Source organism: Callithrix jacchus, chromosome 4, assembly GCF_049354715.1.
Source record: "Callithrix jacchus isolate 240 chromosome 4, calJac240_pri, whole genome shotgun sequence".
In the NCBI taxonomy this organism is placed as follows: domain Eukaryota; kingdom Metazoa; phylum Chordata; class Mammalia; order Primates; family Cebidae; genus Callithrix; species Callithrix jacchus.
In genome coordinates, this window is record NC_133505.1 from 139,650,913 (window position 1) to 139,677,537 (window position 26,625).

A 26,625-nucleotide genomic window follows, 5' to 3' on the forward strand; every position below is an offset into this window, starting at 1 on the left:
TTATGACCTTGATGCTGACACATTGATGGATACATTTACCTAAACTTTCATAGAATCTATCCTAGTGCTGAGCACATATGAGGCCTTCAAAAAATACAGGTTGCTTTATTGATTTATTGGAATATCAGAAGGTCATTCAAAACAACATCAAGAACAATTACATCAAAAAAAATGCGGCATTACTCAAATTCTTCCTTCAAACATTTGAATTTTATTACCATGATAATTGTTTTAGGTGAAATAACATTTTCTTTTCATCTGTTTTTATATGATTCTGTAAAGATGAGGTAGTCAGGCAAACATTTTTTTCAGAGATTTCTTTGCTATTTGAGCCATGGTTTTCCTATTCGGGGAAACAAAGAAAAATATTTTTCTCAAAGGCTGTATAAAACAGCAAATGGTTTAGTTAATTTTCTTCACTAAAGATAAATTTATCTTAATAAAAAGAGCATCAGACTAAGAGTTAACCTGTAGACCTAGTTTATCCATGAACCAGTTGTATGATGTTAGGCTTAATGCAACTTTATGTGCTTGTATTTTCTCACCCCTACTATTTCTGTGCAGAGCTCAGTAGGTAAAATAAGATAATAAAAGTGAAAGCCCTTTTGAAATGATAAAAGTCTATCGATGCTGAAGTTTCTATTTGACTGTAAGGATTCCTTTGTGCTGAGCAGCACCAAAGAAGAAAGTCACACTTCAACAACTATCAATTATTTAGAATCATAGATCTCAGAGGGAAAAGGATATTAAGGGCCCCTCTCTATGCTTAAGTGTCTTTTATAATAGGTTTCCTGAAGTTGAAATGTGTAGCACTGTTGGCACATGAGGTGACTTTAGATGGATCATGGGTGAATGTTTTACGCTATGTGCTTATTTTAAAGAATTTTGGGGAAAAAAGACAATATCAAGACCACAAACCTTTAATATAAAAGATATTACTGCTTTCAACATTAATGTATTTAAGCAAAGAAGGTATCATTTTAATTTTAAAAATCAAGACATGGTACATAAATAGAAACTCATGTCTTAAAATGACTGAAGCTTGGGAAATACTTTTTTACAACCATTTGTGAAGTATAATAGTTGCTTGGCTTCTGACGGACCAAAGATGAAAATCTCACTGCTGGACCAGGAAGCTTACTCTGATTGGAAATCTCTGAACATCTAAAAATATTGCTTTTGCCTGTGTGAAATCCATCTCATAGTAGCTTTCAACAGTTGATCTTGATTCTACAAATTGAGGACACCAAGAATAAGGCTAATTGTTCTTCCTCAGCACAGTTCTTGCTCCCAGTGGCCACCCTACCATGATGCCAAGAATTTACTAGAACCTTTGTCTTCCACCCCAGTGTCCACCTGCAATGTCACTAACAAAGGCGGCAGGGTTGGGCTTTGATGATACAGATCGGTAAAATTGTAGTTGTTTTCATTTCCTGATTCTCTCCAAATTTTTCTATACATTTTTATTTTGGCCATGTCTATGTAGACTGATAATTTTCTTTTCAACTTTAAAAACTTTTATAAATTGGGAGAAATTTGTTTATAAGCTTCAAATTTGCTTACACTAAAATCTTTGTGAATTTGTTAGCTTTTCTAGGAGAGAAAGAGTCATCAGAAATTTTTAAATAAGCTTTCTGTGAGACATTTCTTTCCTTTCCAAAATTACAGTTTGCTATTTATTGAAGGTGAGCCAACTTGAGTATTCTTCCATCTCATTTTTTTCTAAACTTGGTTCACATTGGGACTTTTGTTTTCCAGCTATGTGACTGCTATCATTTCTTTGGAGATGTTCACTATATTAAGAAAAAAAAGGAGAGTTAGTTTAAACTTTTTAAAAATATAAAAATATGTAGAAATATTTTATCTAAAATCTTCTTTGCCTGAAATTTCTGAGGTTTTACGAACATAGCAGCTTCTCATTTCCCTCTATGTGTGCAAAAGAACTAGGGTAGAAGAATAATGCAAATAAACAAAGCCACAAAATTAGATGCCTGAAGAGGTATTACTTTCTGTCCATTTTACTGTTCAGGTGAGAGGAGCAGCCTGATTGGAGAGGCACAGTGGATGCCCTGTGGCTGGAGCACATGGAGAAAGACCAAAGTTATAAGAGATGACGTTAAGTGACTTATTTATGTCTGACTCATGTAGACCTACAATGTCATTATAATTCTGCCAATCTTGTGGCTGCCTTGGTGAAAGGAGAGCTGACCGACTTCCCAAAGAAAACTCACAGGCCATGAGGGACCTCCAATAAACATCGACCTCTTGTGAGTTGTTCTAGTGGAAGTGAGTTTCTCCTCCAGGAATACTATTTTATGTTTATTTTTGTTTTTATTTTTTTGAGATGGAGTCTCAGTTGCCCAGATGAAGTACAGTGGCACGATCTCAGCTCACTGAAACCTCTGCCTCTTGGTTCAAGCAATTCTCCTCCCTCAGCCTCCTGAATAGCTGGGATTACTATTTTAAATAGAAAATCTGACTACTGTGAAAGGATTTTCTGCTAAACTTATGATCAGAAGAACAAGAAAGTTAATAGTGTTGCTATCATAATTGGAGCAAATCTGTGTTGTGTGTGAGAAGCCCAGCCGTAGAGTTCGGTTGGGATGGGATGCAACATAAGTAGGGACTAGAAAAGGCTACTAGGGGAAGGGAGCTTATGACACTGATTTGGCTAAAGAAACTGGATCCCTAAAGTGAGGAACAGGTACTTACATGTACATTGTACAAAACAGGGGAGTGAACTTGGACTTGACTCTGGCAGACGCTAGTGTCATAGGTTAATTAATTGATGGGGCGGACCAAGGGAATTGGTGATACATTAAATCAGCCAGCTGATGACACTGAATCTGGGAGTGATCAATCCATTTATCGTCCATTTTCCCACACCTGTGAGGGAAAACAGGAAGGGAGCCATATGAAGGTGGGAGAGCCATCAAGACTTCAATGCAGGTCAGTCTTCAGGTGAATGAAAGAACAAAGGAAGCAGGGTTGGGTGGGAGCCTCTGAGATGGCAGTGCACAGCCATCAGGGAGTCCTGTAGTTAAAGTCACCCATCAGCGAAGTCCAACATTGCTCAAGAATTGGCCGGCCTTAGTATCTCTGCTATGCCCAGTTATTGGCTGGGGTACCCCGTGGGAATAGTGGCCTTGGCGTAAATACAGTGATGGATTTTGAAGGGTAGCAACTGGGGCAATCAGTCAATTACTTCCTGGAAGATAGAGATCTGAGGTGTGTATTTTCATGGCCTCCATTACATCTGACTTCTCTCCTCCTACATTCTTCTTGGCTTAATCCATCCCAGCCCTACTTGTCTTCTCTGGTGTTCCCTAAACATGCCAAATGTGGTCCTAACGCAAAGCATTTGTAGTGGCTATTTCCAGGACTTCCATTAGCCTAAAGGTTGTCTTTGTGAGAATTAGGAAAAGGTGCCCCTTTCTCAAGGCACACTCTTACATGGCTGCCTTGGGCTTGTGCTCCTGGCCTGGCACACTGTTCTCTCAGATACGTGCAGTGCAGGTTCTGTTGCTGCCTTCATATCTTTGCACATATTGTCATTTTAGTTATGCTTTCATTTACCTCATTTTAAAATAGTCCTCTCCATGCAACACACATGATTTCTCTTTCCTGCTTTGCTTTTCTCCGTGGAGCTTACCCCTTCTGATATGCTACATATTTTTTCATTTATTGTATTGTTCTTTTCACACTAACATAAAGTCTTTCCATGAGGGCAGGTATTATTTTTCCTGTTTTGTTTACTGATTCATCTGCAGAATCCAGAAACATGCCTGGAACATGGTAAATACTCAGATATGTGAGGTCTTCAAAAAGTTCGTGGAAAATGTGTATTCTGAAATTCCTATGCATAGATTTCAAAAATCCTCACACCCAAATAAACTTGTACTAACTTGTTATAACATGTATGAACAGGATCTAGTTTGAGTCACTAAGAAGGATGTCAGCTGGAAAAGAATCCCTAATAGAGCAACATGAATTCTGCTAAAATTGAAGCAAGAACAAACATCAAATTTATGGTGAAACTTGGGTGGGCAAATGGTAAAATCACTGGTGCTCTATGAGAAGTTGATGGGAACAATGGCCTAAAGAAATCAGCAGTTTACAAATGGATAATTCATTTTGAGAAGGGGTGAGACAATGTTGAAGACAAAGCCTGCAGTGGCAGATCATCCACATCAACTTGCAAAGAAAAAATTTATCTTGTTTGTACTCTACTTAAAGAGGACTGATGATTAATAGCCAATGCTGTAGACATCTCAACTGCTTAAAACTTCAATGAAATTTTTAAACAAGTAGCATCAAGATCCTTGAGCATTTCTTCAAAGAATTGTAACAGGAAATAAAACTTGGTTTTAACAGTATAATTCTGAAGACAAAGCACAATCAGACCAATGGCTGCCAAGAGGTGGATGTGGTCCAGTCACAGCAAAAGTGAACCAGTCAAATCAAAGGTCATGGCAAGAGTTCTTTGGGATGCTCAAGCCTGTTGGCTTTCTGGAGGGCCAAAGAATAATTATATCTGCTTTTAATGAGAAAGTTAGCCAAAGCTTTATTAGAAAAACATTCAGGAAATCTTCACCAAGTCCTTCTCCTCCAATGACAATGCTTCTGCTTATTCCTCTCCTCAAACATAACAATTTCGTGAGAGTTTCAATGAAAAATTATTAGGCATCCACCTCACGGTCCTAATTTTGTCCCTTTTGACTTCTTTTTGTTTCCTAATCTTTAAAAATCTGTAAAAGCCAGTCATTTTTTTCAGTTAATAATGTAAAAAAGACTGCATTGACATGATTAAATTCCCAGGACCCTCAGTTCTTTAGGAATGGACTGGTATCACTGATTACAAAGTGTCTTGAACTTGATAAAGGTTATGTTGAGAAATAAAGTTCATATTTTATTTTTACCTTTTAATTCCATTTTCCCACAAATTTTTTGAAGTCCCCTCATAGTTGTTGAATATCCATTTAAATACTTCTTGCAACTTGTCTTTCTTTACCTCTAGATCTTTTCTTTTCCTCTTAGCTTTCTTTTACCTCAAAACTTTTGGCTAATTCATGACTATGGTTTGTTCGTGGCTTCTACTCTTTCTATAAAATGTCTAGAGGTTTCCTCTGAGCTTTGCTTCTGCTTTCCATTACCTGGATCCCTTCATATTTTATGGTTCTAATTAGTAAAACAGGCTGTCCAAACTTATTTCTATTTTGGGGCACAAAGTTTTTAGTACCAGGCCACTATACTGTACAGGCCACTGGTCAACCTATAAACCTGCTTGCATTGGATTCCACACTTAGACGTAGCTGTGTCTGAGAATTCAAACCATGGTTACTCAGGGATATCTGCCCTCCCTCCCCTAGGTGGGAGCAGACACCTAGTCTCTGTAGGTGTTACAATTACTGGTTTAGTTTTGTAAAGTATGGAAATAGGATCCAGGTTGGATATCAAAGATTTTCAAAATGTGTTCATCTGTATTATCTGTTCCTAACCTATATTTAGTTCCTTTTTTTTTTAATATCCCTTACACAATGCAATGGTTAGGCACCCCAGCTGGAGATCTTAGTTTTTATAATTGATTGCCATCCCTTGTCAATTGTATTTCTGAAAAGTTTCTTGAATATACATCTGTCTCTGGATTTCCACATATGTTTCTTAAGAGAAATCTTTCTCTAGACTTAACGTCTTCCTTCAATATATATTCCACACCTTTACCAGAATATCTTTTAAAATACTGATGCAACCAGGTCATTTTTCTCTTCAAAATCCTTCTGTGATAGGTATTGCAGTAAGACAAAAATAAATGAATAAATGTTGGAGTAGTTGAAAAATTCAGAAAAAGCTAAATTTTGTCAAATTCAAAATTATCTTCAAACACGATAATAGAAATAAATAAATTTAATACAATTGTTAGATGCAAGATAAACATACAAAAATCATGTATTTTGATTATTAGCAAGAAACAATGGAAAAAATTGTAAAATGAATTCCATATAGCATCAAAAATTAAATAGTTAAGAATAGATTTAATGAAAAATGTATTTGATCTCTCCAGTGAGAATTGTAAAACTTTGTTGAGAGATGAAAGAAGACCTAAATAAATGCTGAGATGCATCATTTTCAAGAATTGGAAGAATCAATATTGTTAAAATTTAAATTCTTCCCAAACCGATCTATTGATTCAATACATGTCCAGATGAAATTACAATGTGTGTGTGTTCTGTATGTTAAAATTGTCAATTTGATTTTAGAATTATACAGAATTGCAGAAGTCTTAGAAAGTACAAGACAAATTTGAAGAACATAAACACATTTGGTGGATTTATATTACTGTATTTTAAGATTTACTATAAAGATAGTATATATAAGTGCAATGAAAAAAACTAATAAAAGACTCAAAGGAATAGAATTTAAAAATCTAGAAATAAACCTACACAGATATGGCCAATCACATTTGAGAAAGATGTGTGTCATTGCAATATGGAAATGACGGCCTTTACAGTAAATGGTACTACAGCAATTGGATATCCATACAGAATAAATGAATCTTTAGCCCTATCTCTGATCCATATCTCACACCATACACAAAAATTAATTTGAGATGGATTATAGAACTAAAAATATAAATAAGACAAAATTTATAAAGTAAATGTTATAGGAAAATATGTTCATGATCTTGAGATAGGCACAAATTTCTTAAGTAGAACATGTAAAGCACTAACCATAAAACAAAAAAAAATTGGTAAATCTGACTTCATTTAAATTAAGAACTTATGTTAATAAGATACCACGGGAAGAGTGAAAAGACAAGTCACAGATTAGAAAGAGGTATTCACAATGCTTACATGGAACAAAGAACTCCAATTATATTCAGAATAAATAAATGACTCATATGTTAATAAGGAAAAGATGAACAACATGTTAAAAAAATTAAGCAAAGACTTGAGCAGACCCTTCAGAAAAGAGAATATCCAAATAGCCAATCGGCATTTGCAAAGATATTTAATATCATTGCTCATCAGGGAAATACAAATTTAAAACACAGGAAATACCACTATACTCTACTAGTTTAACTAAACTAACAAGACTGCCAATGCCAAATGCTAGGACAGACACAGATCAACTAAAATTCTTATACATTTCTATGAGAAATAAGATTATTACAACTTGAGAAAACTGTTTCTGCATTATATTCTAAAGCTAAACATAACGACCTAAGAATTCCACTCTTAGAGATGTACATATAATCTATGAGTGTGTATGTCTACATAACGATTTGTACAAAAATATGGCAGTTTTATTTACAGTAGCTCCAAACTGAAAATAATCAAAAGTTTCAGAAAGAGGAAAATGATGTTATGAACTGAATTGTGTCCTCTCAAAGTTCATGTTGAAGCCCTAACCTACAATGTGATGCTATATGGCGATTTAGCCTTTGGGAATTAATAAGTTTTTGAAGTGGTTATGAGGATGCAGCACTCATGATAGGACTTGGTCCTTTGTAGGAAGAGAAAGAGACAGGCATTAAGGAAAGGCCAGTTAAGGACACAGTGAGAAGTTGGCCATCTGTAACCCAAGGAGAATGCTCTCAGCAGACACCAGTCCTGTTGGCACCTTTTTCTTGGATTTTCCAGCCTCCAGAACTGTGAGAAAATAAATTTCTATGTGGTATGTTCTACCCAAGCTAATCTAAGGAGCCTAAGCTAGCTAAGACTAATGGTAAACATATTGTGATATATTCATGCAAGTAAGGTATACACAGCAGTAAAAATGAATGAACCACTGAATCACACTACATTGATGGATTGCAAAGATATTATGCTGATGGAAAAAAGCTATATACAAAAGAATGCAGACTGTAGAGTGTCATTTATATGTAGTTATTGGGAAAACTAATTGATAGTTATCTCTCTTGGTGAGGAGGGCCTCATTTAGAAGGGGTGAAAGTACCTTTTAGAGTATTTCAAATATTTCGTGTCTTGATTGGAATGGTGGTTATGTATCAAAATTCATTATACTAAGATCAAAGGATTCTACATAAGAATGTTTAGAAAAATCTCCACTGGTTCCCTCTTTTTCTTTGTATGACACATAATGGATGTCCTTTATTATTTCTCTTTAATTCTGCCCTCCCCACTTTTTGAGGCAAAGTCTCGCTCTGTTGCCCAGGCTGGTGTGCACTGCACCACCTTAGCTCACTGCAACCTCTGCTTCCCAGGTTCAAGTGATTCTCCTGCCTCAGCCTCCCAAGCAGCTAGGATTACAGGCACCCACCACCACACCCAGCTAGTTTTGTATATTTAGTAGAAACAGGGTTTCACCACATTGGTCAGGCTGGTCTCGAACTCCTGACCTCGTGATCCACCTGCCTCGGCCTCCCAAAGTTCTAGGATTACAGGTGTGAGCCACCACTCCCGCCCCCCACCACCCCATTTTTTTTTTTTTTTTTTGAGACATTGCTGGGTACATGGCTTGAGTCTTTTTTCCTTAACAAACAGAGAGCCCAGCCTGGAGGGCAGTAGTGCAATCTCGGCTTTATTGCCCAGCCTGGAGGGCAGTGGTGCAATCTTGGCTTTATTGCCCAGCCTAGAGGGCAGTGGTGCAATCTCGGCTTTATTGCCCAGCCTGGAGGGTGGTAGCGCCATCTCTGCTCACTGCAACCTCCACTGCCAAGGTTCCATTGTGCTTCATTTGACACGTGTGTCTTGGGTTCCAGGTGTGCTACTTCTTAAGCTTCACGCTTTTTCAACTCCATACCATCACTCATTCTTATGAACTGTCTCATCTTAAAATTCCCTTACCACTCTCTGCCTGATGAAATCCTACATGTATCTGGTGTTCAGTTCAATTAGTGAATTCTTTTCTGATACTTCTAGGCAGAAATCTTCCTCTGTTAGAACGTTGTTTATACACAAGACAAGTCACAGATTAGAATGACCACAATGCTTATATGGAACAAAGGACTCCAATTATATTCAGAATAAATAAATAACTCATAGATGAACAGCATATTAAAATAAACAAGCTACGACTAGAACATTTATTATTTCCTTCTGTAATTAGCTGCATGTGACAGTTCACTATCATTAGAGTGTGAACCCAAACCCCTTGAAGGTAAGTACCGTGTCTAACTAATCTTTACATTTTAGGCATATAGCACAGTACCAAAAAATATATTAGTGCCTAGAGTAATTAACAGGACATACTTTCTAGCCCTGTTGCCAGAGAGAGAAATGTAAAGTCATTGCAACGGAAGTGCTGTAGGGTTCATCTTTACTCAAGTGAGATGGCTTATTTTTGCCTCAGGAACTGAAAAGGAAGAAATTATTAGTGCCAAGAGGGCTTTAACTTTTCACCTTCTGTCACCAGAGCAGGAGATGGCTGATCATGCAAAGAACACTTAATTGTCAGAGAGACTGCAGACCCAGCATTCTTGGAGAGACAGCTGCTGCATTATGCAACCATACTCAGGATTAACAGGCGTAGACTATACCTTAGTTGGGCTCTTTGTTTGTTTGTTTTTTTAAGAAAAAAGACTCAAGCCATGTACCCAGCCATGTAATAAAACAAAGGGGACTTCAAGGAAGTACATACATTGCAATTGAAGCAGTAACACATCAGAAACCCAAAATAGCTCTTGGGACTGGGTACTTTATCTCTTTTCCTTACTGTTTTTTCTTTTTCTGATTCTTCTTGAACTTGACCCACCCTTTCTTTAATTTGACCCATCATGATTTCTCTGTTCACTTCTATCATGCCCTTTTAATTTTATATTCACCATTAACTTCCTCACTTTATCTATATCACTTAATTCAAGTTTTCAAGGGTGGTCCTGATTAACCCAGCTCATCATTTCCTGCTCAGTTATGGCATAGGTCACTAGCCCTTCTCAGAAGGCACCAGATTAAATAATTTCCCCCTATATCATCATATACTGATATTTGTATCAAGTATTCATTAAATAGCAATTATTCAAGACTCTGATGGTTAACACTGGTAATCGTACATTTCCTACCTTGAAAAATTGTAAGGAGGCTTATTTTCTTTAGCAATCACATCCATATTGGTAGATGTTAAATGAATATTTATTAAATTAAAAAACACTTGTGTCTAGAACACATTCTCCAGTCACTTTTGGAGATGTTTCATATACTTAAATCACAGTAGGAACTCAAAAAGTGTTGCTGGTTGACTTGGAAATTTAAATGTGCTTTGCTCATCCTCAGCGAACTGTTGTGAGGTTAGCAAATAGTTTAAGAAATATCTCAGGGACAGTCCACACATTGAAATTGCTCTTTTTTTTTAATCTCTGCAAATATTAAATGCATAGAAAAAAAAGCTAAGGATGAGACCCATTTGTACACATTTGAGCACGTGTTTGTTGTAGAAAAACCAAGCATCATATTTAAAGAGTTATTTATATTTCTAGTGGCATGCTTCTTTCCTAGTAGTTGTGATTTACGTACCTAAAAAAATACAGGTCTGTCATGTGATTTTGTCATTTAGTCAAAATCTGATAAAATTATTAAATTTAAATACGACTTTACAAGTTGCCTGAAGCATGATTTGTTCTGTTTGCATTTTCCTTGAATGAGGCCTTGTTAAGCTCTTGGTTGGATTCAGCATTGCTGAAAGTCAGCCCTTAATTCTGACTGCCCTTACAAATGTAGGAGAGCAGCCAGTTTCAACACATGACTCTCGGAGTTCATTCGGGGTTTCATCGGCAGAGTGCAAGAAATATACATTTGTTGTTACTGGTTGAGCATGCAAATTGGCATTTTTCTTGATGTTATATGGCTATATAAATCATATCTGGATATTAAATTATTGGCACAAGCATTTGCTATTTTGAAGAAACTAATTAAGTCTAAATGACTAATACCCAATTGCAGAGTCATGAACACAAAATATGATTCATGGAAGTAGGCAGCACTTCACATCCAAGACTTAGTAACACTTTATTTGTGTGCATTTAAGGAAGACGATGGCAGGAGTTCATTTGCTGCACCTGTTACCAAAAGTTGTGAAGGCAAGGAAGAGCCTGGAATTGTCTGCACATCATGCCCATTGGCACTTCAGGAATGATCGCTGATGCCAGCCCCACTCTGGCAACCCTGCTTCTGAGAGCCTTGTCATGACTCACACGCAATGAGCACAGAGCATGAAGAAACTGAGAGGAGGGAGAATGAAAACCTCCACAGAAATCAGGGGTAAACAAAGGAGGCTGTTGAGGTGGGAGCAGAGAACTTATTTTCCTTTCTGTTTTATAACAAGTGGTAGGCTTGTATTTGCTGATTTAAGAATATTTACAAAGTATGTACATTATACTTGCTAGTTTTGCTTCTGGATGTGAATCAGGAGCTATCTTCATCACACACATAAGTTTTTTAAAGCACTGGCTTCTTCTAAAAACGTGATGCTTAAGGCTTTTTTAAAGGATACTTCCAGTTTGTATAAAATACTTGGTTCCTACTGTTTTGTAACTCTCCATCTTCTCTTCCGAGTAAGAAAGCAAACATAGGGCAGACAAGCATTGCTTACTGAAACTGCTATCTATGCAGTCATGTTTTATTCTATTTCACTTCTCAACATTCATTTTCCTTTTTAAAACAGCCTCCTTACTCCTATAATCAGAGGCCTGTTATCTTCTAGCCAAGGACAAATCTAGACCAATCAGTTGTCCTGCTTTTGAATATTAATCTTCAGTAGAAGAACAAGCAGTATGTTAATGGTTAGCTTTCCTTCCTCTGGGTAGTGGGGTCCTCAGCAGTCTTTGCCAGTTGGGAGACCATTGTGGGAGTCCCTGCTTCTGAGCTTTGGGAGCTGACTTGCTTTCTGTGTATTCTGAAGCCTTGTTCTTCATTCTCTGATACATTCTGAACCCCTTTTTACTTCCTGATTTCCTTCCAATGAATTTTGTCTGTAGTTTTCAATTACAGAGATTTCACTGAGATATTACTTAAAATTTTATTTTAAAGTTTTTACTCAGAATGCAAATGATCATGATGCAAGTGACATTATGAAATAAAAAACAAATCCCTCATAAGAATAATGCATTTATTGTTAATAACAACATATTTAAAATTATCTCACAATTGTTGAAACCAATATGTCAGAAAACCATGGTTGAAAAATACTGATATCTAGCTTTAGAAGCTGGCACCTGATGGCAACCTGTTTCCATTTTTATATAGAGATGGTCTCTGAGATTTAGAGACCACCTGTAGAGATGGTTTCAAGCTTTAGGATCCTGGAATTTAAAACAACATAATTATACCACTCGTAGGAACCTACTGGAGTGGAAAAGAATTCTATGCCAGGGAGCTTTTGACTAAGCTGAAATGAAAATGGGAGGAAGGAGACTAGGGTGTATGTGGGAAAGACTGGAAGAAGAACTTCAAGGATGAGGTTGGAATAAGTTGAAAGGGAATACACAGCTTTATCATACTGACGCTGGGACTTCTTTGGTGTGTAAGTAATGTTCCTGGGTTTGCAAGGTGAGAAGGCGTTATGTAGGTCACTCATGGTTACTTTCATAATGATAGTCACTATATAAGAGAATTGCCTCACTGAAGAGTCTGCTGTGATAGCATTCATTCTGTAGACGAATGGCCAGTGATCATAGCCATTAAACCAACTGGTGAGTTGCTAACACTGGGGTAGCCAGTCTACAGTCTGACCAGTAGCCTGTAATGATGGGCTGCTATGCAAAGCTTTTGAAGCAGGAAATAGTCCTTGTTAGCTGGGACAAACCCTCTTGTATCTTGGGCATATCAATAGTGAAATCCATGAAGCATGGTATTCATGTGGTAAAGAGAATGTCATTGTGAGTAAGGGCCATGAAAAGTCAAAGCTCTGAATAGCCGAAACTAGAAGGAAAAACCATAAAGAAAAAAATAGACAAAATGGACCAGAAGACTTCCATTTCTGTCAATGTGGCAGATTATATCACCTGAAAACCCTTCTGTACCACCTGGAATTACTGGATACAACATAATGAATATCTATTTATATGCCAAACTGATCTTGCAAGAATATATCCATACATAAACGCATACATACACATAAGCACACATCTACGCAGACATGAGGAAATCTCTGGAAGTTAGAACCCAAGAGGAAAATGAAAACCAGAACAGTAAAGGTTTATTTTGCAGTAGCCTGGGGGTATTTTTCAATCTTAGTAGCCAAGGTTTTGGCTTTTACGTGCCTTTGGAAAGCGGATATTTAAGTTATGTTGAGAAAGAAGTTCTGAGTTTTCTGCCTAGAGCCAGGGCTACAACCTCAATCAAATGGTGGATCAGAAACAAACTGCCTGTCAGGATAGGCATTTTCCAACCCTGGTTTTCTGACACAGCAGAGAGGATGACATGGGGGTTTGTCTAGTCCTGGGGTGAGGATGGGAAATGAGTCTCTTTGGTTATTTGTATCCATAAGCTTCTGCCCTGTGATTTTGAGACTTGAATTTACTCTTTCTGTAGGGTCTGGAAGCCAAAAACTGTGAAACAATATTGTATGAGTAATAATGCCCACTTTGTGTAATCACTTTGTGATAATTGTATAGTTATGTAAAAAGAACAGGACTCCGGAGGAGGAAGACACATTCTCGAGATTCTCTGAAGATAAGGCCACAATCCAGATCGCAAACGTGATCAAGTAAGCAATTGACCATGAGGAACAACTAGCAGATGACAGCAAAGAGTAGAAACATGCCAAAAAGAAACAAAAGCTACCTGTGTTTTCAAAAAGATAACAAAAGATAAGGCATAAAAAAATGAAATCAGACTATGTCCAAAAAGACTCGGCATATTGTGAAGAAATGTCTGAAACTTTAGAGTTTTTTGTTTTTTTTTTCTGTTTGTTCACTTTTTATAAATGTAGACAAGCAACGGTCTAGAAGTAGCCGCAGAAAAGGGGAAAGAGGAGAATGCAAATATTGTCTTTGTGATGTTTTGATAAACACATTGTGGGAAAATGAAAACCCATCATTTCAAAAGGCTTTAGGGTAAGATGAAGATTTTAGTTAAGACAAGTTTGTAGAGGGAGTGTTTTTGGAATATGGGAATGTAAAATTTATTTTAATGAAACATTATTTTCAAAAGGAGTGTTGAAAAGAATTAGGAAGGAGGTTCATAGAGGAAAAATACGGAATAATAACACTTGAGAGTGCTTAGTTGACCAGAGGATTTAAATTCTGTCTGATGGCTGAGAATAGCCGGTTGAGAAGAATGATTGTGGTGTTTGCATTTGAAGTGACATGTATACATCGAGATTTCAAGTGGTATCCTAGGATGTTATTATGCTAACATCATCTCTCTTTAAACAAGGTCATAGTGTTCTAAAAAGAAACTTCTTCATGGTGCTATGAAAACACACAAACAATGACGCTGGACACTCTGATAAACTCTTTAATCCTCCCTTCCAGCCCAGAATATAGATACTATCATAATCTCCATTCGCTTGTAGGAGAATGAAGGCTCAGAAATTTTAAATAATTTGATCAATGTCACACAGCCATAAGTTAGGGGCATTATATTGGTGCTGTTTCAAACTATGAAAAGGAATTAGCTAGTGAGAGAAGTAAAGAAAGAGCAATCTCTGTTGTGTATACCGTGTGTATGAAAAGCACAGAGAAGGAACACATTATGTGTTTTGTAAACTAGTGTGGTCAGAGGAAAGGATCTACGTGAGAAGGCTGTGGAGGATAAAGCAGAAGCATAGTCAGGAATCAAAGTATGGCAAGACTTGTGTCTGAGCTTTCTCCCGAAAACCAATAAAGTTCTTTATAAAGGAAAGGGCTATAACCTGATTTTTATTTTAGGACAGTCACTCTTGTAGTTACATTGTGGGTAGATATGTGAGAAACTAAGCCATCAGATCAGTCAGGTTTGCAATAATCTAGGCAGAAAGCATTTCACTAAGATATGAATGATAGCAGGGGATCATTAAAGAGGCAGAATCTATGATATCCAATTACTGAGTGCATGTGTGTGTGTTAGAAGTTGAGAGGTGCAAGAAGGGACTACGTAGTGACTGAGAAGATGGATGATTATTCCATGCGGTGAGACAGAGAATGAGAATTCAGTTTTGATCCAGTTGAATTTGTGTTTTCCTTTGAGATATTAAAATGCTGCACATGTGCATTCTCAGGACTCAAGTTTAGTTATGCAAAACAACAATGAAAAGTAACCCAAATTTCAACAACACAGTGTCTGGGACTCTTGGGTGGTCCTAGTTAATCAGTTTCCCCAGGGGCAACTTTTTCCCATCAGTCTGATTCGTGTCAGAGAGGAGTCTTAGATGCCATCTGATGTTCAAGCCATTCATGCAGTGCTTTTACAAGACAGATAGCGGAAGTAGCCCAGTGGCATGAACTAGGTACAGTCGGGAGTCAGATGATTGCCTGACTGGGAAGGTTTTCGGTCCAGTGCAGTCACCAGATGTTTCTTTCATAAAGAGAATTTAAGCTATTCATATAAGAGTAAGCTTTCTTTTAAGGTTTATGAGAATTGCTTCTGTGCCAAAGTGGCTTGGTCTCTTGGAAATCCCTGGGCCACACTGTATCACATTGCTAAGTGACACAGTGTCAGCCCTGCAAGATATTTGAGTGGGCCTCATGACAATCATTAATCTTATAGCCACAATATGGCTCTTATGATATACTATAATTACTTATCTAATGTTGAGTAACAAACTAACCTTAATCTGAACTTAATGTCTTAATGAGGTTCATTCCATTAGGCAGAAGCCCTATTGTATGATCAAGTGGTGTTCTGAAACAATGCCTTAGCTCTTTATGAAGTCTTAAGAGATTTTATAGTCACACCCTCATGTTTGGTCCATGCTCCTTTTATAGTACCCTGGAGATAATCCTTACATCCAGGGGCAATTTCTTAATCTCTTAATATTTTAATTTTAGCCACTTGGAGAATTGGGAATATTCAACGGCAACAATCCTTGGCTCCATTTTGTTAATAGTTCTTCCTTCAGCATGTCTGTCTTGCATTCTAATACACGCATCAGAAGAAATAAAGCAGCACCTTCAACACATTGCCTTGAAGTCTCCTTAGCTATTTGAGAGGACAGTTGAGCAGAGGGATTTGCATTCTGTCTGGTGGCTCAGAATGGCTGGTCATCAACTACTCTTGAAGAGGTGTGCTTACATACACAGTTTTAAGTGATGCACTTGGTTTTCTGCCTTCCACAATCCTGCTAGTGGCAGTATTACTAACTTTCTGCCACTATATAATAAGGACCCTTCTTTCTCCAGGACCATTCTTCTCACATTCTTGAGAGAGACATATAGAGCTTTCAAGTTCAGGACTGCAAAAAAACTCAGCAGAGCTATTGTAGACCTTCTCATCTTAGACATTTTGGATGTAAGGGAACCAGTTGCTTAAGCATGACCACTTATCCTGCTGTATTAGGATACTGACAGGAAACATCTATTATGCTAAAAATATTAATTTGATGGGACTAAAAAAGAGACTATAAGTATTTGGGCATGTTCTGGGAACACAATAAGGAATTTGCCGGAACGCAGGGCTAAAGGCAATGGAAACCATTATCATGCTTATGTGCAAGGATCAAGTCAAGAGAACAATTATAGAAGGCTGGAGAGGGCCTCATGACATTTTCTGTGTCCTTCTTTAGAGAGACAGTCAATCTGCCATGATAGGGCAAAGAGGGACCCTGGGGAATAAATACCCAATGCCATTCTCTTCTTTCCCTTCTCTTAGTATTCTCCATTAGTTCAAACGAATTGAACTAATGTTTAATTCACACATTAACTTATGGATGTGTGACTAAAGGAGAAGGAAATTCACTGATTCACTCATACTGCTCAGGGACAGCCTCCTGGAACTCAGAGCAACGTGGAGAAGGGCAGAAAGTACATCTGGAGGGGTAAATGTATAGTATTCAACACACCATGGAAATAAAAGACAAGTCCTCTATATCAATGGTTCCAAAATGTGTCCCCTAATTATCATTGACAGCACCTGAAACTTTCTAGAAATGCAAATTATTAGGCTCCACTGACTTATTAAATCAAAATCACTAGTGTGTACTCAACAATATGTTTCTTAACAAGCCCTCTAGGTGATTCTGATGCATGCTAAAGTATGATAATTATCATTGTATATGCTAAAATATACAATAGCTATATAAGGTATTTATTCTATCTCCCTCATCAGCTCATCACCCTTCCTCTCATGCCCTCACAGGTTTTTCCTGGAATTGGAGATAGGGCACAAGATTCTTATTCATGGACACTCATTAGTACAGTATTAATCCTTTGGTTTCCTCTTAAACTAATTCTTCCCTTTTTTAGTCCAAGGATCCTCTGTATCAATTATTTATGCATTAACTTTATTACCAGAGTCATTCAAAGCCTTGCTTTTTGATTCTCAAAATGTTTTAGATTGCAAAACTTTTTTCCTGCACTTATCTTTGCTATAAGTTACAAAATTTAACACTTTTAATAAGGACCAAACTCTGATCTGACTTAATCAGCTGGAATGAGGGTTCGAAATAAAGTTGAAAGAGCTGGGGGGATAATTTTTTTATTCTACTATATAATCTTTCTCCAGAATTTTTACAAAAAGCACTGTAGCTATTTCCCAAAGAGGATTAAAGGTCACAAATTAAGAGAACTAGCTGGGCCAAAAGGCACAATATTAAATTATTAAATATGATGCTAAACTGCAACTGCAGAGTCGACCAGTTGTTATTTGAATATATTATGGAGCTTGAGATAGAAGTTTGGCTCCTAACTCAAGAAGTTCTTCATTTCTTCTTTTAAGTACATTTACTTTAAAAAGAAAAAACTCAATGTTAATGTTTTAATTTCAGAAGTAATATACAGATTTTAACCAGTGAAATATGACATAAAGGGTACATTGATGCCAGGTGTGGTGGCTCACGCCTATGATCCCAGCACTTTGGGAGACTGAGGTGTGCGGATCACCTGAGGTTAGGAGTTCGAGACCAGTCTGGCCATCAAGGTGAGACCCTGTCTCTACTAAAAATACAAAAGTTAGCCAGGTGTGGTGGTGGGTACCTGTAATCCCAGCTACTCAGGAAGCTGATGCAGGAGAATCACTTGAACCTGGGAGGTGGAGGTTGCAGTGAGCTGCGATTGCGCCATTGCACTCCAGCCTGGGCGATAGAGCAAGATTCAGTTTCAAGGAAAAAAAAGGCACATTGATTCCATTTGCCTAGCTGAAATATGTTGATATGAATAAAGAGTAATCCACCCTCTCCTGTCTTCAATGAAACTAGAAGAGGGCCACTTCCTTATAATATAGTTCTATAAAAAATATCTTTTTAGGAGAATGATTTTGAAATTAATCAAGGAAAGATATTCAAGTCCACATGCACCTCTTCAGGTCTCAAGGAGGAATGGCTTTCTAAGAGTGAGGAGTCTTATTGTCCCATGCTTGATGAATTATTTTTTAACAGGAACAGTAAGAACAGGTGTCAGGGTTAATGGCAGAAAACAAGCTTGGAAGAAATATTCCTATTACTGAGAATGACTTCAATTTACTTACGAATTAGATACAGATAATGAATGTCTACTTTATAGCGTTGCTGTGAGAACTGGGGAGGTTAATGTGACAGGTAATGTGTTCAGCTTGATGGACACAGTAGAAGCTCAGTCAATCTGAGCCATAACCGTAGTTCACTGTGACTTAAGTGTATGGACTCTGGACTGACGTAACCTAGGTTCAAATCCCAGCTCTGTTGCTTATCGGGGGTATGAACTCAAGCAAGTTACTTAATCTCCTCACATGTAAATTTCCTCAGTGGGAGTAGCAATAGCACTTACCCAATAAAGTTATTGGTAAACTTAAAAGGTCTAAAAAAAAAAAAGGATCATTTATGTTCTTTTTTATATTTGTTAAAATCAAGTGATTGGACATTTTGATGTTTCTGATATTTATCATTGTAAGTGTTCTGATGAATATCCTTGAAACTAAATCCTTGGATCCACTCCCTGAGTGGAAATAGAATTACTGAGTTGAAGATACACATGATATAGTGGTTTTGACTTTTATCACTAAAGTATTCTAAGAATTGTTTATTCTCTCTCACCAACAATATACAGGTGTCCATTTCCTTATATTCTCACTTTTTTATGTTATAATTTTAAAAAATATTTGCAGGTGAAAAATGTGAAATCTTTATTTAAAAAACTCCCTCCATTACAAAGATCTCAACTGGACAAAATCTTAGGTAATTTGACAACTCCTACTAGGCTTTGCACTCTCAAAGTTCCCAAAGCCTTTCAAATTTAAATAATCCTTGGTAGTGTCATAGTTTTATTCTAGACACCCTAAAGAATTTGGGAAAGATATACTTATTCTGAGAGAGGCCCATAGATATTTGTTTCTTATTATTTTCTGATTATAATAAAAAATAGAATTTTCTGGCTCAAATCTAGAAGGCATAGCTCAAATCTTCTTCGAATTAGTTTTTAAAGGAACAAAACAATTATCTTTTCTTCCCGTAAAGAAGTATTAGATTGCTGTTTGTTTGTTTGTTTGTTTGAAGTACAAAAGTCTTCAGTAGTTGGGTTCTATTTGGTTTAGATAAGCAGCCAAAAAGTTCAGAAGCCGAATCCAAAATTATTCTTAGTTTTTACATGCCAAAAAGATCAGATTAAATATCGCATAAGAATAGGCTTTCTTGGAAGATTTCTGGTTCAGGACTTCCTGGCTTTGGCATGAGTCAAGGATACCACAATACGAGTAGTTGACTCAGAAGAGTAGTGTGAGTGGTACCTAGGAGTCTAAATAAAAATACTGTCTGCATCTTCTATTTGAATAATTCATAAGGTTTTATTTTTATCTATAGACTCCAGTATTAAATTTAAATGACATTCCTCTACCTAATGTTGTTGGTTTAACAATAATTTTTTTTAACGTCTTAAAAATATTTTTACTTGCAGTTTGTCTAAATGCCGTTTTTCAAGAAACAATCGTTTGTCCTTAAGTAGAATACATTCCCTTTAACCGCTTGATCATTACATTTCTTTCTCATGCTTCTGTGTGGTATAATTTTTGCACTTTAAATAGTACGCTATTAAGCCATGTGGAGGATATTTTTGACTGTATCATACCTATGGGTATTTGGTTTTTAAACATAATATGGTTTCTCAAAAGGTCTGGTATTGAAATAACAAATTTAGAATGAAATTACTCTCTTAACCATATCCCTTAAATGGTTTGAATTCTAGCTGTGGATAAATCTTAGTTTCTTTAGAAGTTACCTCTCCCGTTAGACCAGCCATCCCCAGCAATTAAGACTGGCCAGTGTACTCCTGCGGACAGTTCCTGCGTTGATTTACAGCGTTAGGAATTAAGAACTTTTTCCCAAAGGATGCTTGTTGGGTATTTTCTATCCATCCTAGTGCCTCTGAGTGCTGCAAAGACCATGTATTTTAAATTTGATTCTTATAAACTTTAATCTATACTCAACATTTATATTCCTTTTTCTAAACTTTAAATGCATTACATCTAAATTACTTGCTTCAGAAATTCTTTTTCCTAAATGATATAAGCCAGTCTGAAAAAGCTATATACTGTGTGATTTCAGTTATATGATGTTCTGAAAAAGACAAAACTATAGAGACAATAAAATAACCAGCGGATACCAGGGGTCGAAGTGGGAGGAGGAAGGGTTGAATAGGTGAAGCAAAGGGGACTTCTAGGACAGTACAGTGATTCTGTGTGACAGTGTAATGGCAGATACGTGACATTATGCATTTGTCAAAACCCATAGAACTTAATTGGAGAAAGAGTGAACCCTAAACTATGAAATTACAAAAAAAATTATTTAGGAGATTGAGGGATCCCAGGAAGAAATAGAGATTGTAACAAGAATTTATCTGCATTACCAATGTAAAAAAAGAAAGAAACCACCTCACTGAGGAGGGTGAGAGCAAAAGATGCTGACTTTGAAAATGAGTAGGGTCTGTCTGTAAGACTAAAGGTAAAAGAAACTGCACATGAGCTGTATACTACAGTTAATGTTTCTCATAAGAGTACAGGAAATAATTCTGATACTGATGTACATGCAGAATGAAATCAAAAAATTAAGTACATAAATGGTAGATGGTGGGCGCCAGATTTCCCACTATGGAAGTGAAAATCCACAGACACACAAGAGAAAGAGGCTAGCATGGTGTGGTATTGGCTTAGAATTGTAGACAGTCAGTATGAACTCATGTTTTTTGTTTGTTTATTTTTTGAGACAGAGCCTCACTCTTGTTGCCAGGCTGGAGTGCAATGATACGATCTTGGCCCACTGCCACCTTTGCTTCCTGGGTTCAAGCAATTCTCCTGGCTCAGCCTCCCATGTAGCTGGGATTACAGGCACCCGCCACTATGCCTGGCTGATTTTTTTTCGTATTTTGAGTAGAGACGTGATTTCACCATGTTGGCCGGGCTGGTCTCAAACTCCTGACCTCAAGTGATCCGCCTGCCTCAGCCTCCCAAAGTGCTGGGATTACAGACATGAGCAACATGTCTGGCCTGAACTCATGTTTTGCTAAATGTAGATATAGGTGGTTGATATAGAAATAGTTCTAGGTATTTGTATTTACAGAGGTTGGTATATATAGACTTTTTTTCGTTGTTGTTGTTGTTGTGTCAGCAGAAAGACCTAGAAACAAAAATACTCCACTTGTGAAGAACATACTTAGTGCTGAGATTTTCGTTTCTAAAACCATTCTCCAATAGAATGAACCAGGGCTCCTTGGAGAAATGGCTGATTCTAGGGCCAGTGAAAAAATTGTACAAAAAGCCCAGAGCATCTTGTAGTGCCAGGAAGTATGGAATGATTCATGGGAGGAGGTATGTCAAAGAAGTATGGGAGCAAACAGAAAGAGCTTTCAATGGCCAAAGCTGGAACAATTTGAGCAATAAAAGAAATAAAGTAGTATTGGTTTATAACTAATAGTATAAAATAAATATCTGTTAGTCTATACTTATATAAATAAATGACCGAATAGATTGACAAATGTGGGAGAAGAGATAAATCTGTATAGATAAATGCCAAACATTTTATATAAATACCGTAAAGGAGGGGAGCATAAATTCCTGCTTCATAAATGCAGTCTGTGCAGAGTGACTTCCTTCCAAATAGTACAGTGTGAAAACAGGGCTGGGTGGGCAGGGGAACTTCACAGGTGGAGAAACCAGACAAATGCTACTTCAGTCAGGTGATTAAGGTAACATGGACCGTCATAAATCATGTTGATAGCAATTTCCTTTGGTATGATGTGATTGAAAATGACACTTAACTTTCATTCTCTTCCTTCCCCACACCCCAGACCCCAGTATTATCATGAGGAGACATTAAACAAATTCCAATAGAGAGGCATCCTATAAATACCTGACCAATACTCCTCAAAACTGTCGAGTTCATCAAAAACAAGGAAGTCTGAGAAACTGTCACAGGTAAGGAGACACAGCTATTATATGTAATGTGGCATATTCTTGGACAGGAAAAGGAATTAGGGAAAGGCTAAAGAAATCTGAATAAAGCATGCACTTTATTTAATAAGAATGTGTTAGTGCTGATTCATTAGTTTTGGCAAATGTACCATACTAATGTATGTAAGGAAACATTCAGCATGGGGTTATGAAAACTATGTATAATTTTTCAATTTTTCTGTGTATCTACAACTATTATAAAAATAGAGTTTATTTTAGGAAAATTACATATGTAGTACATGCTTGTATTAGAAACACACTGGAGTAATTGAAAAGTATGGATAATATAACAGAAAAGTTCCTCAACCTTTCTTCCAGTTTTAGTCACTAGAGCTAACAATATTAAAAATTTGGCTAATGTGGCATCTATTTTTCTAAAAATTTTCTGAGCACATGTAAATGTGTGTTTGTATGGCTTTTCTCACAGAAATGGGATCATATAAAAATATTTTATTAAGATATTTGCAACTTGCTGTTTCCACTCAACAATATAATATGAACAGTGTTTTAGGCAGTTTACAAACATTTACTTCACTCTTTTTTTTTGTTTTGAAGCAGGGTCTTTGTCACCCAGGCTAGAGTGCAGTGGTTCAATCATCATGGTTCACTGCAACCTCTACCTCCTGTGCTCAAGTAATCCTCCCACCTCAGACTTCCGAGTAACTGAGACTACAGGTGTGTACCACCATATCAGGTGTATACCACCATATATATATATATGTACCACACACATATATATATGTACCACACATATATATGTACCTCATATATATATATGTACCGCATATATATATGTACCGCATGTATATATGTGTGTACCGCATATATACATATATGTACCATATATAAATATACATATATATATATACACACATGGTGGTACACACCTGATATGGTGGTATACACCTGTAGTCTCGGTTACTATATACATATATGTCTCAGTTATTATATATATATATATATATATATATATATATATATATATATATAAGTTTTGCATATATGTGTGTGTGTGTGTGTGTGTGTGTGTGTGTGTATGTATATGTATATATTCGTTGGTAGAGATGAGGTTTTGTCATGTTGCCCAGGCTAATCTTGAGCTCCTGGGTTCAAGTGATCCTCCCATCTTGGCCTTCTAATGTGCTTGGATTACAGTTTTGAGCCACTGTACCCAGCCTACTTCACTATATGTGTATGTACTATGTTTGTATTATCTCTAATTTTTGGCTGATAGAACAAATGATACAGTGTACATCTTAATGATACATTCTTACCTACGGGTGCCACATCAGTCTGTTGTTTGTTGAAGAGAAAAGTTTAAAGAATTTAAAAATTCTCTTTTCTTTGAACTATGATTTTGAGATTTTATGTCTTGATTAGGGAGGTCAAAGAAATAATTTTACTGTATTCTATTCTGTTATGTATTCCTTTTTATGTTAGGATGTTTAATCTATCTGGAAAGTATTCTTTGAATATAGTATGAGTAAGGGGATTCTTTTTTCCTAAATAAAGGGTTGTTTTAATAATATCATTTATTATACATTAATTTTCTCCTTGGAATTCAAAATGTCACTTTTTAAATATACTAAACTCTTATATTAATATAAGCATGAAATAGACTACTGTCTTTGTTTTTTAAACATTATCAGAATCTTAATTCATGTAGCCTTACAGTATGTTTTGATAGTTGGTAAGATGATTTCTTCCTTTTGTAAAACTATTCTGCAAAATAAAATTAGAAATTAATTTCTTTGAAAACTTATTTTGCATGTGTCCTCATTCTCTTCCATTCTTTTCCTCTTGTTTCCACTCTTCCTATTCCTTCTTCATTTTTGTTGTTAATTTTGCCTGGAAGTTTCTGTTGTGCTGTTTGCTGTGTTTTTGTGGCTAGCTTTTTTTTTTTTTTTGAGACAAAGTCTCATTCTGTTGCCCAGGCTGGAGTACGATGGCATGATCTTGGCTCACTGCAACCTCCACTTCCAAGTTCAAGTAATTCTTCTGCCTCAGCCTCCTGAGTAGCTGGAATTATAAGCATGTTCCACCAAGACTGACTAACTGTTACATTTTTAGTAGAGATGAAGTTTTACCATGTTGGCCAGGCTGGTCTCGAACTCCTGACCTCAAGTGATCTACCCACTTCAGCCTCCCAAAGAGCTAAGATTCCAGGCATGAGCCACCACACCCAGCCATGGCTAATTTTTTAATGAAATCATTTTGTAAATACTTTTATTTTATTTTCCTTTGGCTACCTAACAATAAAAAGAATCAAGTAAATACTTTTCAAATAAAGCCATTGCTAAGAAACATTTGCAAAAGTAATTATATTAATATTTATAATATAACGGATTACCTTACAGATAGCTGTTTTATTAGTTCTACTAGTTTTGAAGTTGTTACCCTTAAATTTTCTATATGGAAATGATCAAATCCAAATAAAGAAGATGATTAACTCTACCCATAAAATTAATTTTACAGCAAAAAGCCCATGGATACGAAGACTGTTATTCCAACATCTGCTTAATTTACATATTTCTTTGGAGGTTGTTAATTTGATCTGTTAGTTGTTACTTTAGTGATCGGTATTACATTAAAACAGTAGTGTTTATGTTTATAATTATAATTAATTGTTTTTCTGAATATGATATGAAGTCAGTTACTAGGTCAATGGATGACTCTTTTATATGAAAACTGCATTCTGATTTAAATATAAGTATTTGCAAATGTTGGGTCAGAATTATGTAAATGATTTTAAACTTATATAATCTGTTCTGAGACAAAAGTCTGATTGTTATGGGAAAGCCTAGTTAAGTCAGACTAATACATTACCTTGATTAGAGTAAAACACATTTACAAAATCTCATTTAATCCTCTTAATGACCTTTTTAGTTAGATGTTGTTATTCTTTATTCTTCATAATTGCCTAGCAATCAAGTTAAGATAGAGACAAAGTCAAAGATTTCTTGATCCACATGCAGCTTTAATTCATGTAAATCTGGAATGGTTTTTGGGTTTGAGTGAAAGCAATACAGATCTTCATGATGTTACAGATTTTAAAGCAAGGAATCCACTTAAATGTTGCAAAGTCAGTTTGCCTTTGTACCTCCTCTTTCAGCACTGAGAAAGGGAACTGGGGAACTTAGGGATGAGAGAAAGCGCGGAGAGCAGGGCCAAAAGAAAAGAGACGAGTCTGGGCGCGGTGGCTCACGCCTGTAATCCTAGCACTTTGGGAGGCCGAGGCGGGCAGATCATGGGGTCAAGAGATCGAGACCATCCTGGCCAACATGGTGAAACCCCGTCTCTATTAAAAATACAAAAAAAAAAAATTAGCTGGGCGTGGTGGAGCGCACCTGTAGTCCCAGCTACTCGGGAGGCTGAGGCAGGAGAATTGCTTGAACCCAGGAGGCAGAGGTTACAGTGAGCTGAGGTGGCACCACTGCACTCCAGTCTGCCACCTGGTGATGGAGCGAGACTCTGTCTCAAAAAAAAAAAAAAAAAAAAAAAAAAAAAAAAAAAAAAAAAAAAAAAAGAAAAAGAAAACAGACGAAAGGAGACTAAATAGGGAGAGGGCTGTGGGAAATGGAGACTCAGGAGGTGCTCAGGAAGACAGTCTTGGGAAGATATGATAGGTTGGCCTCAGTAAGCAAACATGGGTGGGTGAAAATATACGTGTAGGTGGTAAGTAGTTAGGGAATGATGGGTGACACTTGATTCAGACATGCTATAAGTTAAATTATAATGAAATGTGTCTTGAATTTACTGCCACTGATGCTGAAAGTCAGACAAAACTATTTGAGAAATTACGTTGCTGCCCACATTAATAAAGTAGCATATAGAATTTCACATGCCTCTTCTCCTGATACTACTGCCGTATTTCAAACAGAAACATTCCTTGTGTGTGCCAGTACCGATCCTGACATTTTGCTAGTACCCTGAAACATTTTGTTAATCCCTCTAAGTGACATATTAAGTGATTTCTTGATGGTGAATAAACACAATGTGCCTTTTAATCTGAATAGAGATACAACTGCTATTAGTATATATTCAAATGTATTTTGAAATATGCATATTGGATAAAATGTTCTAACAGTTTTTAATGAACTAAATTAATGTTTTTAAGGCA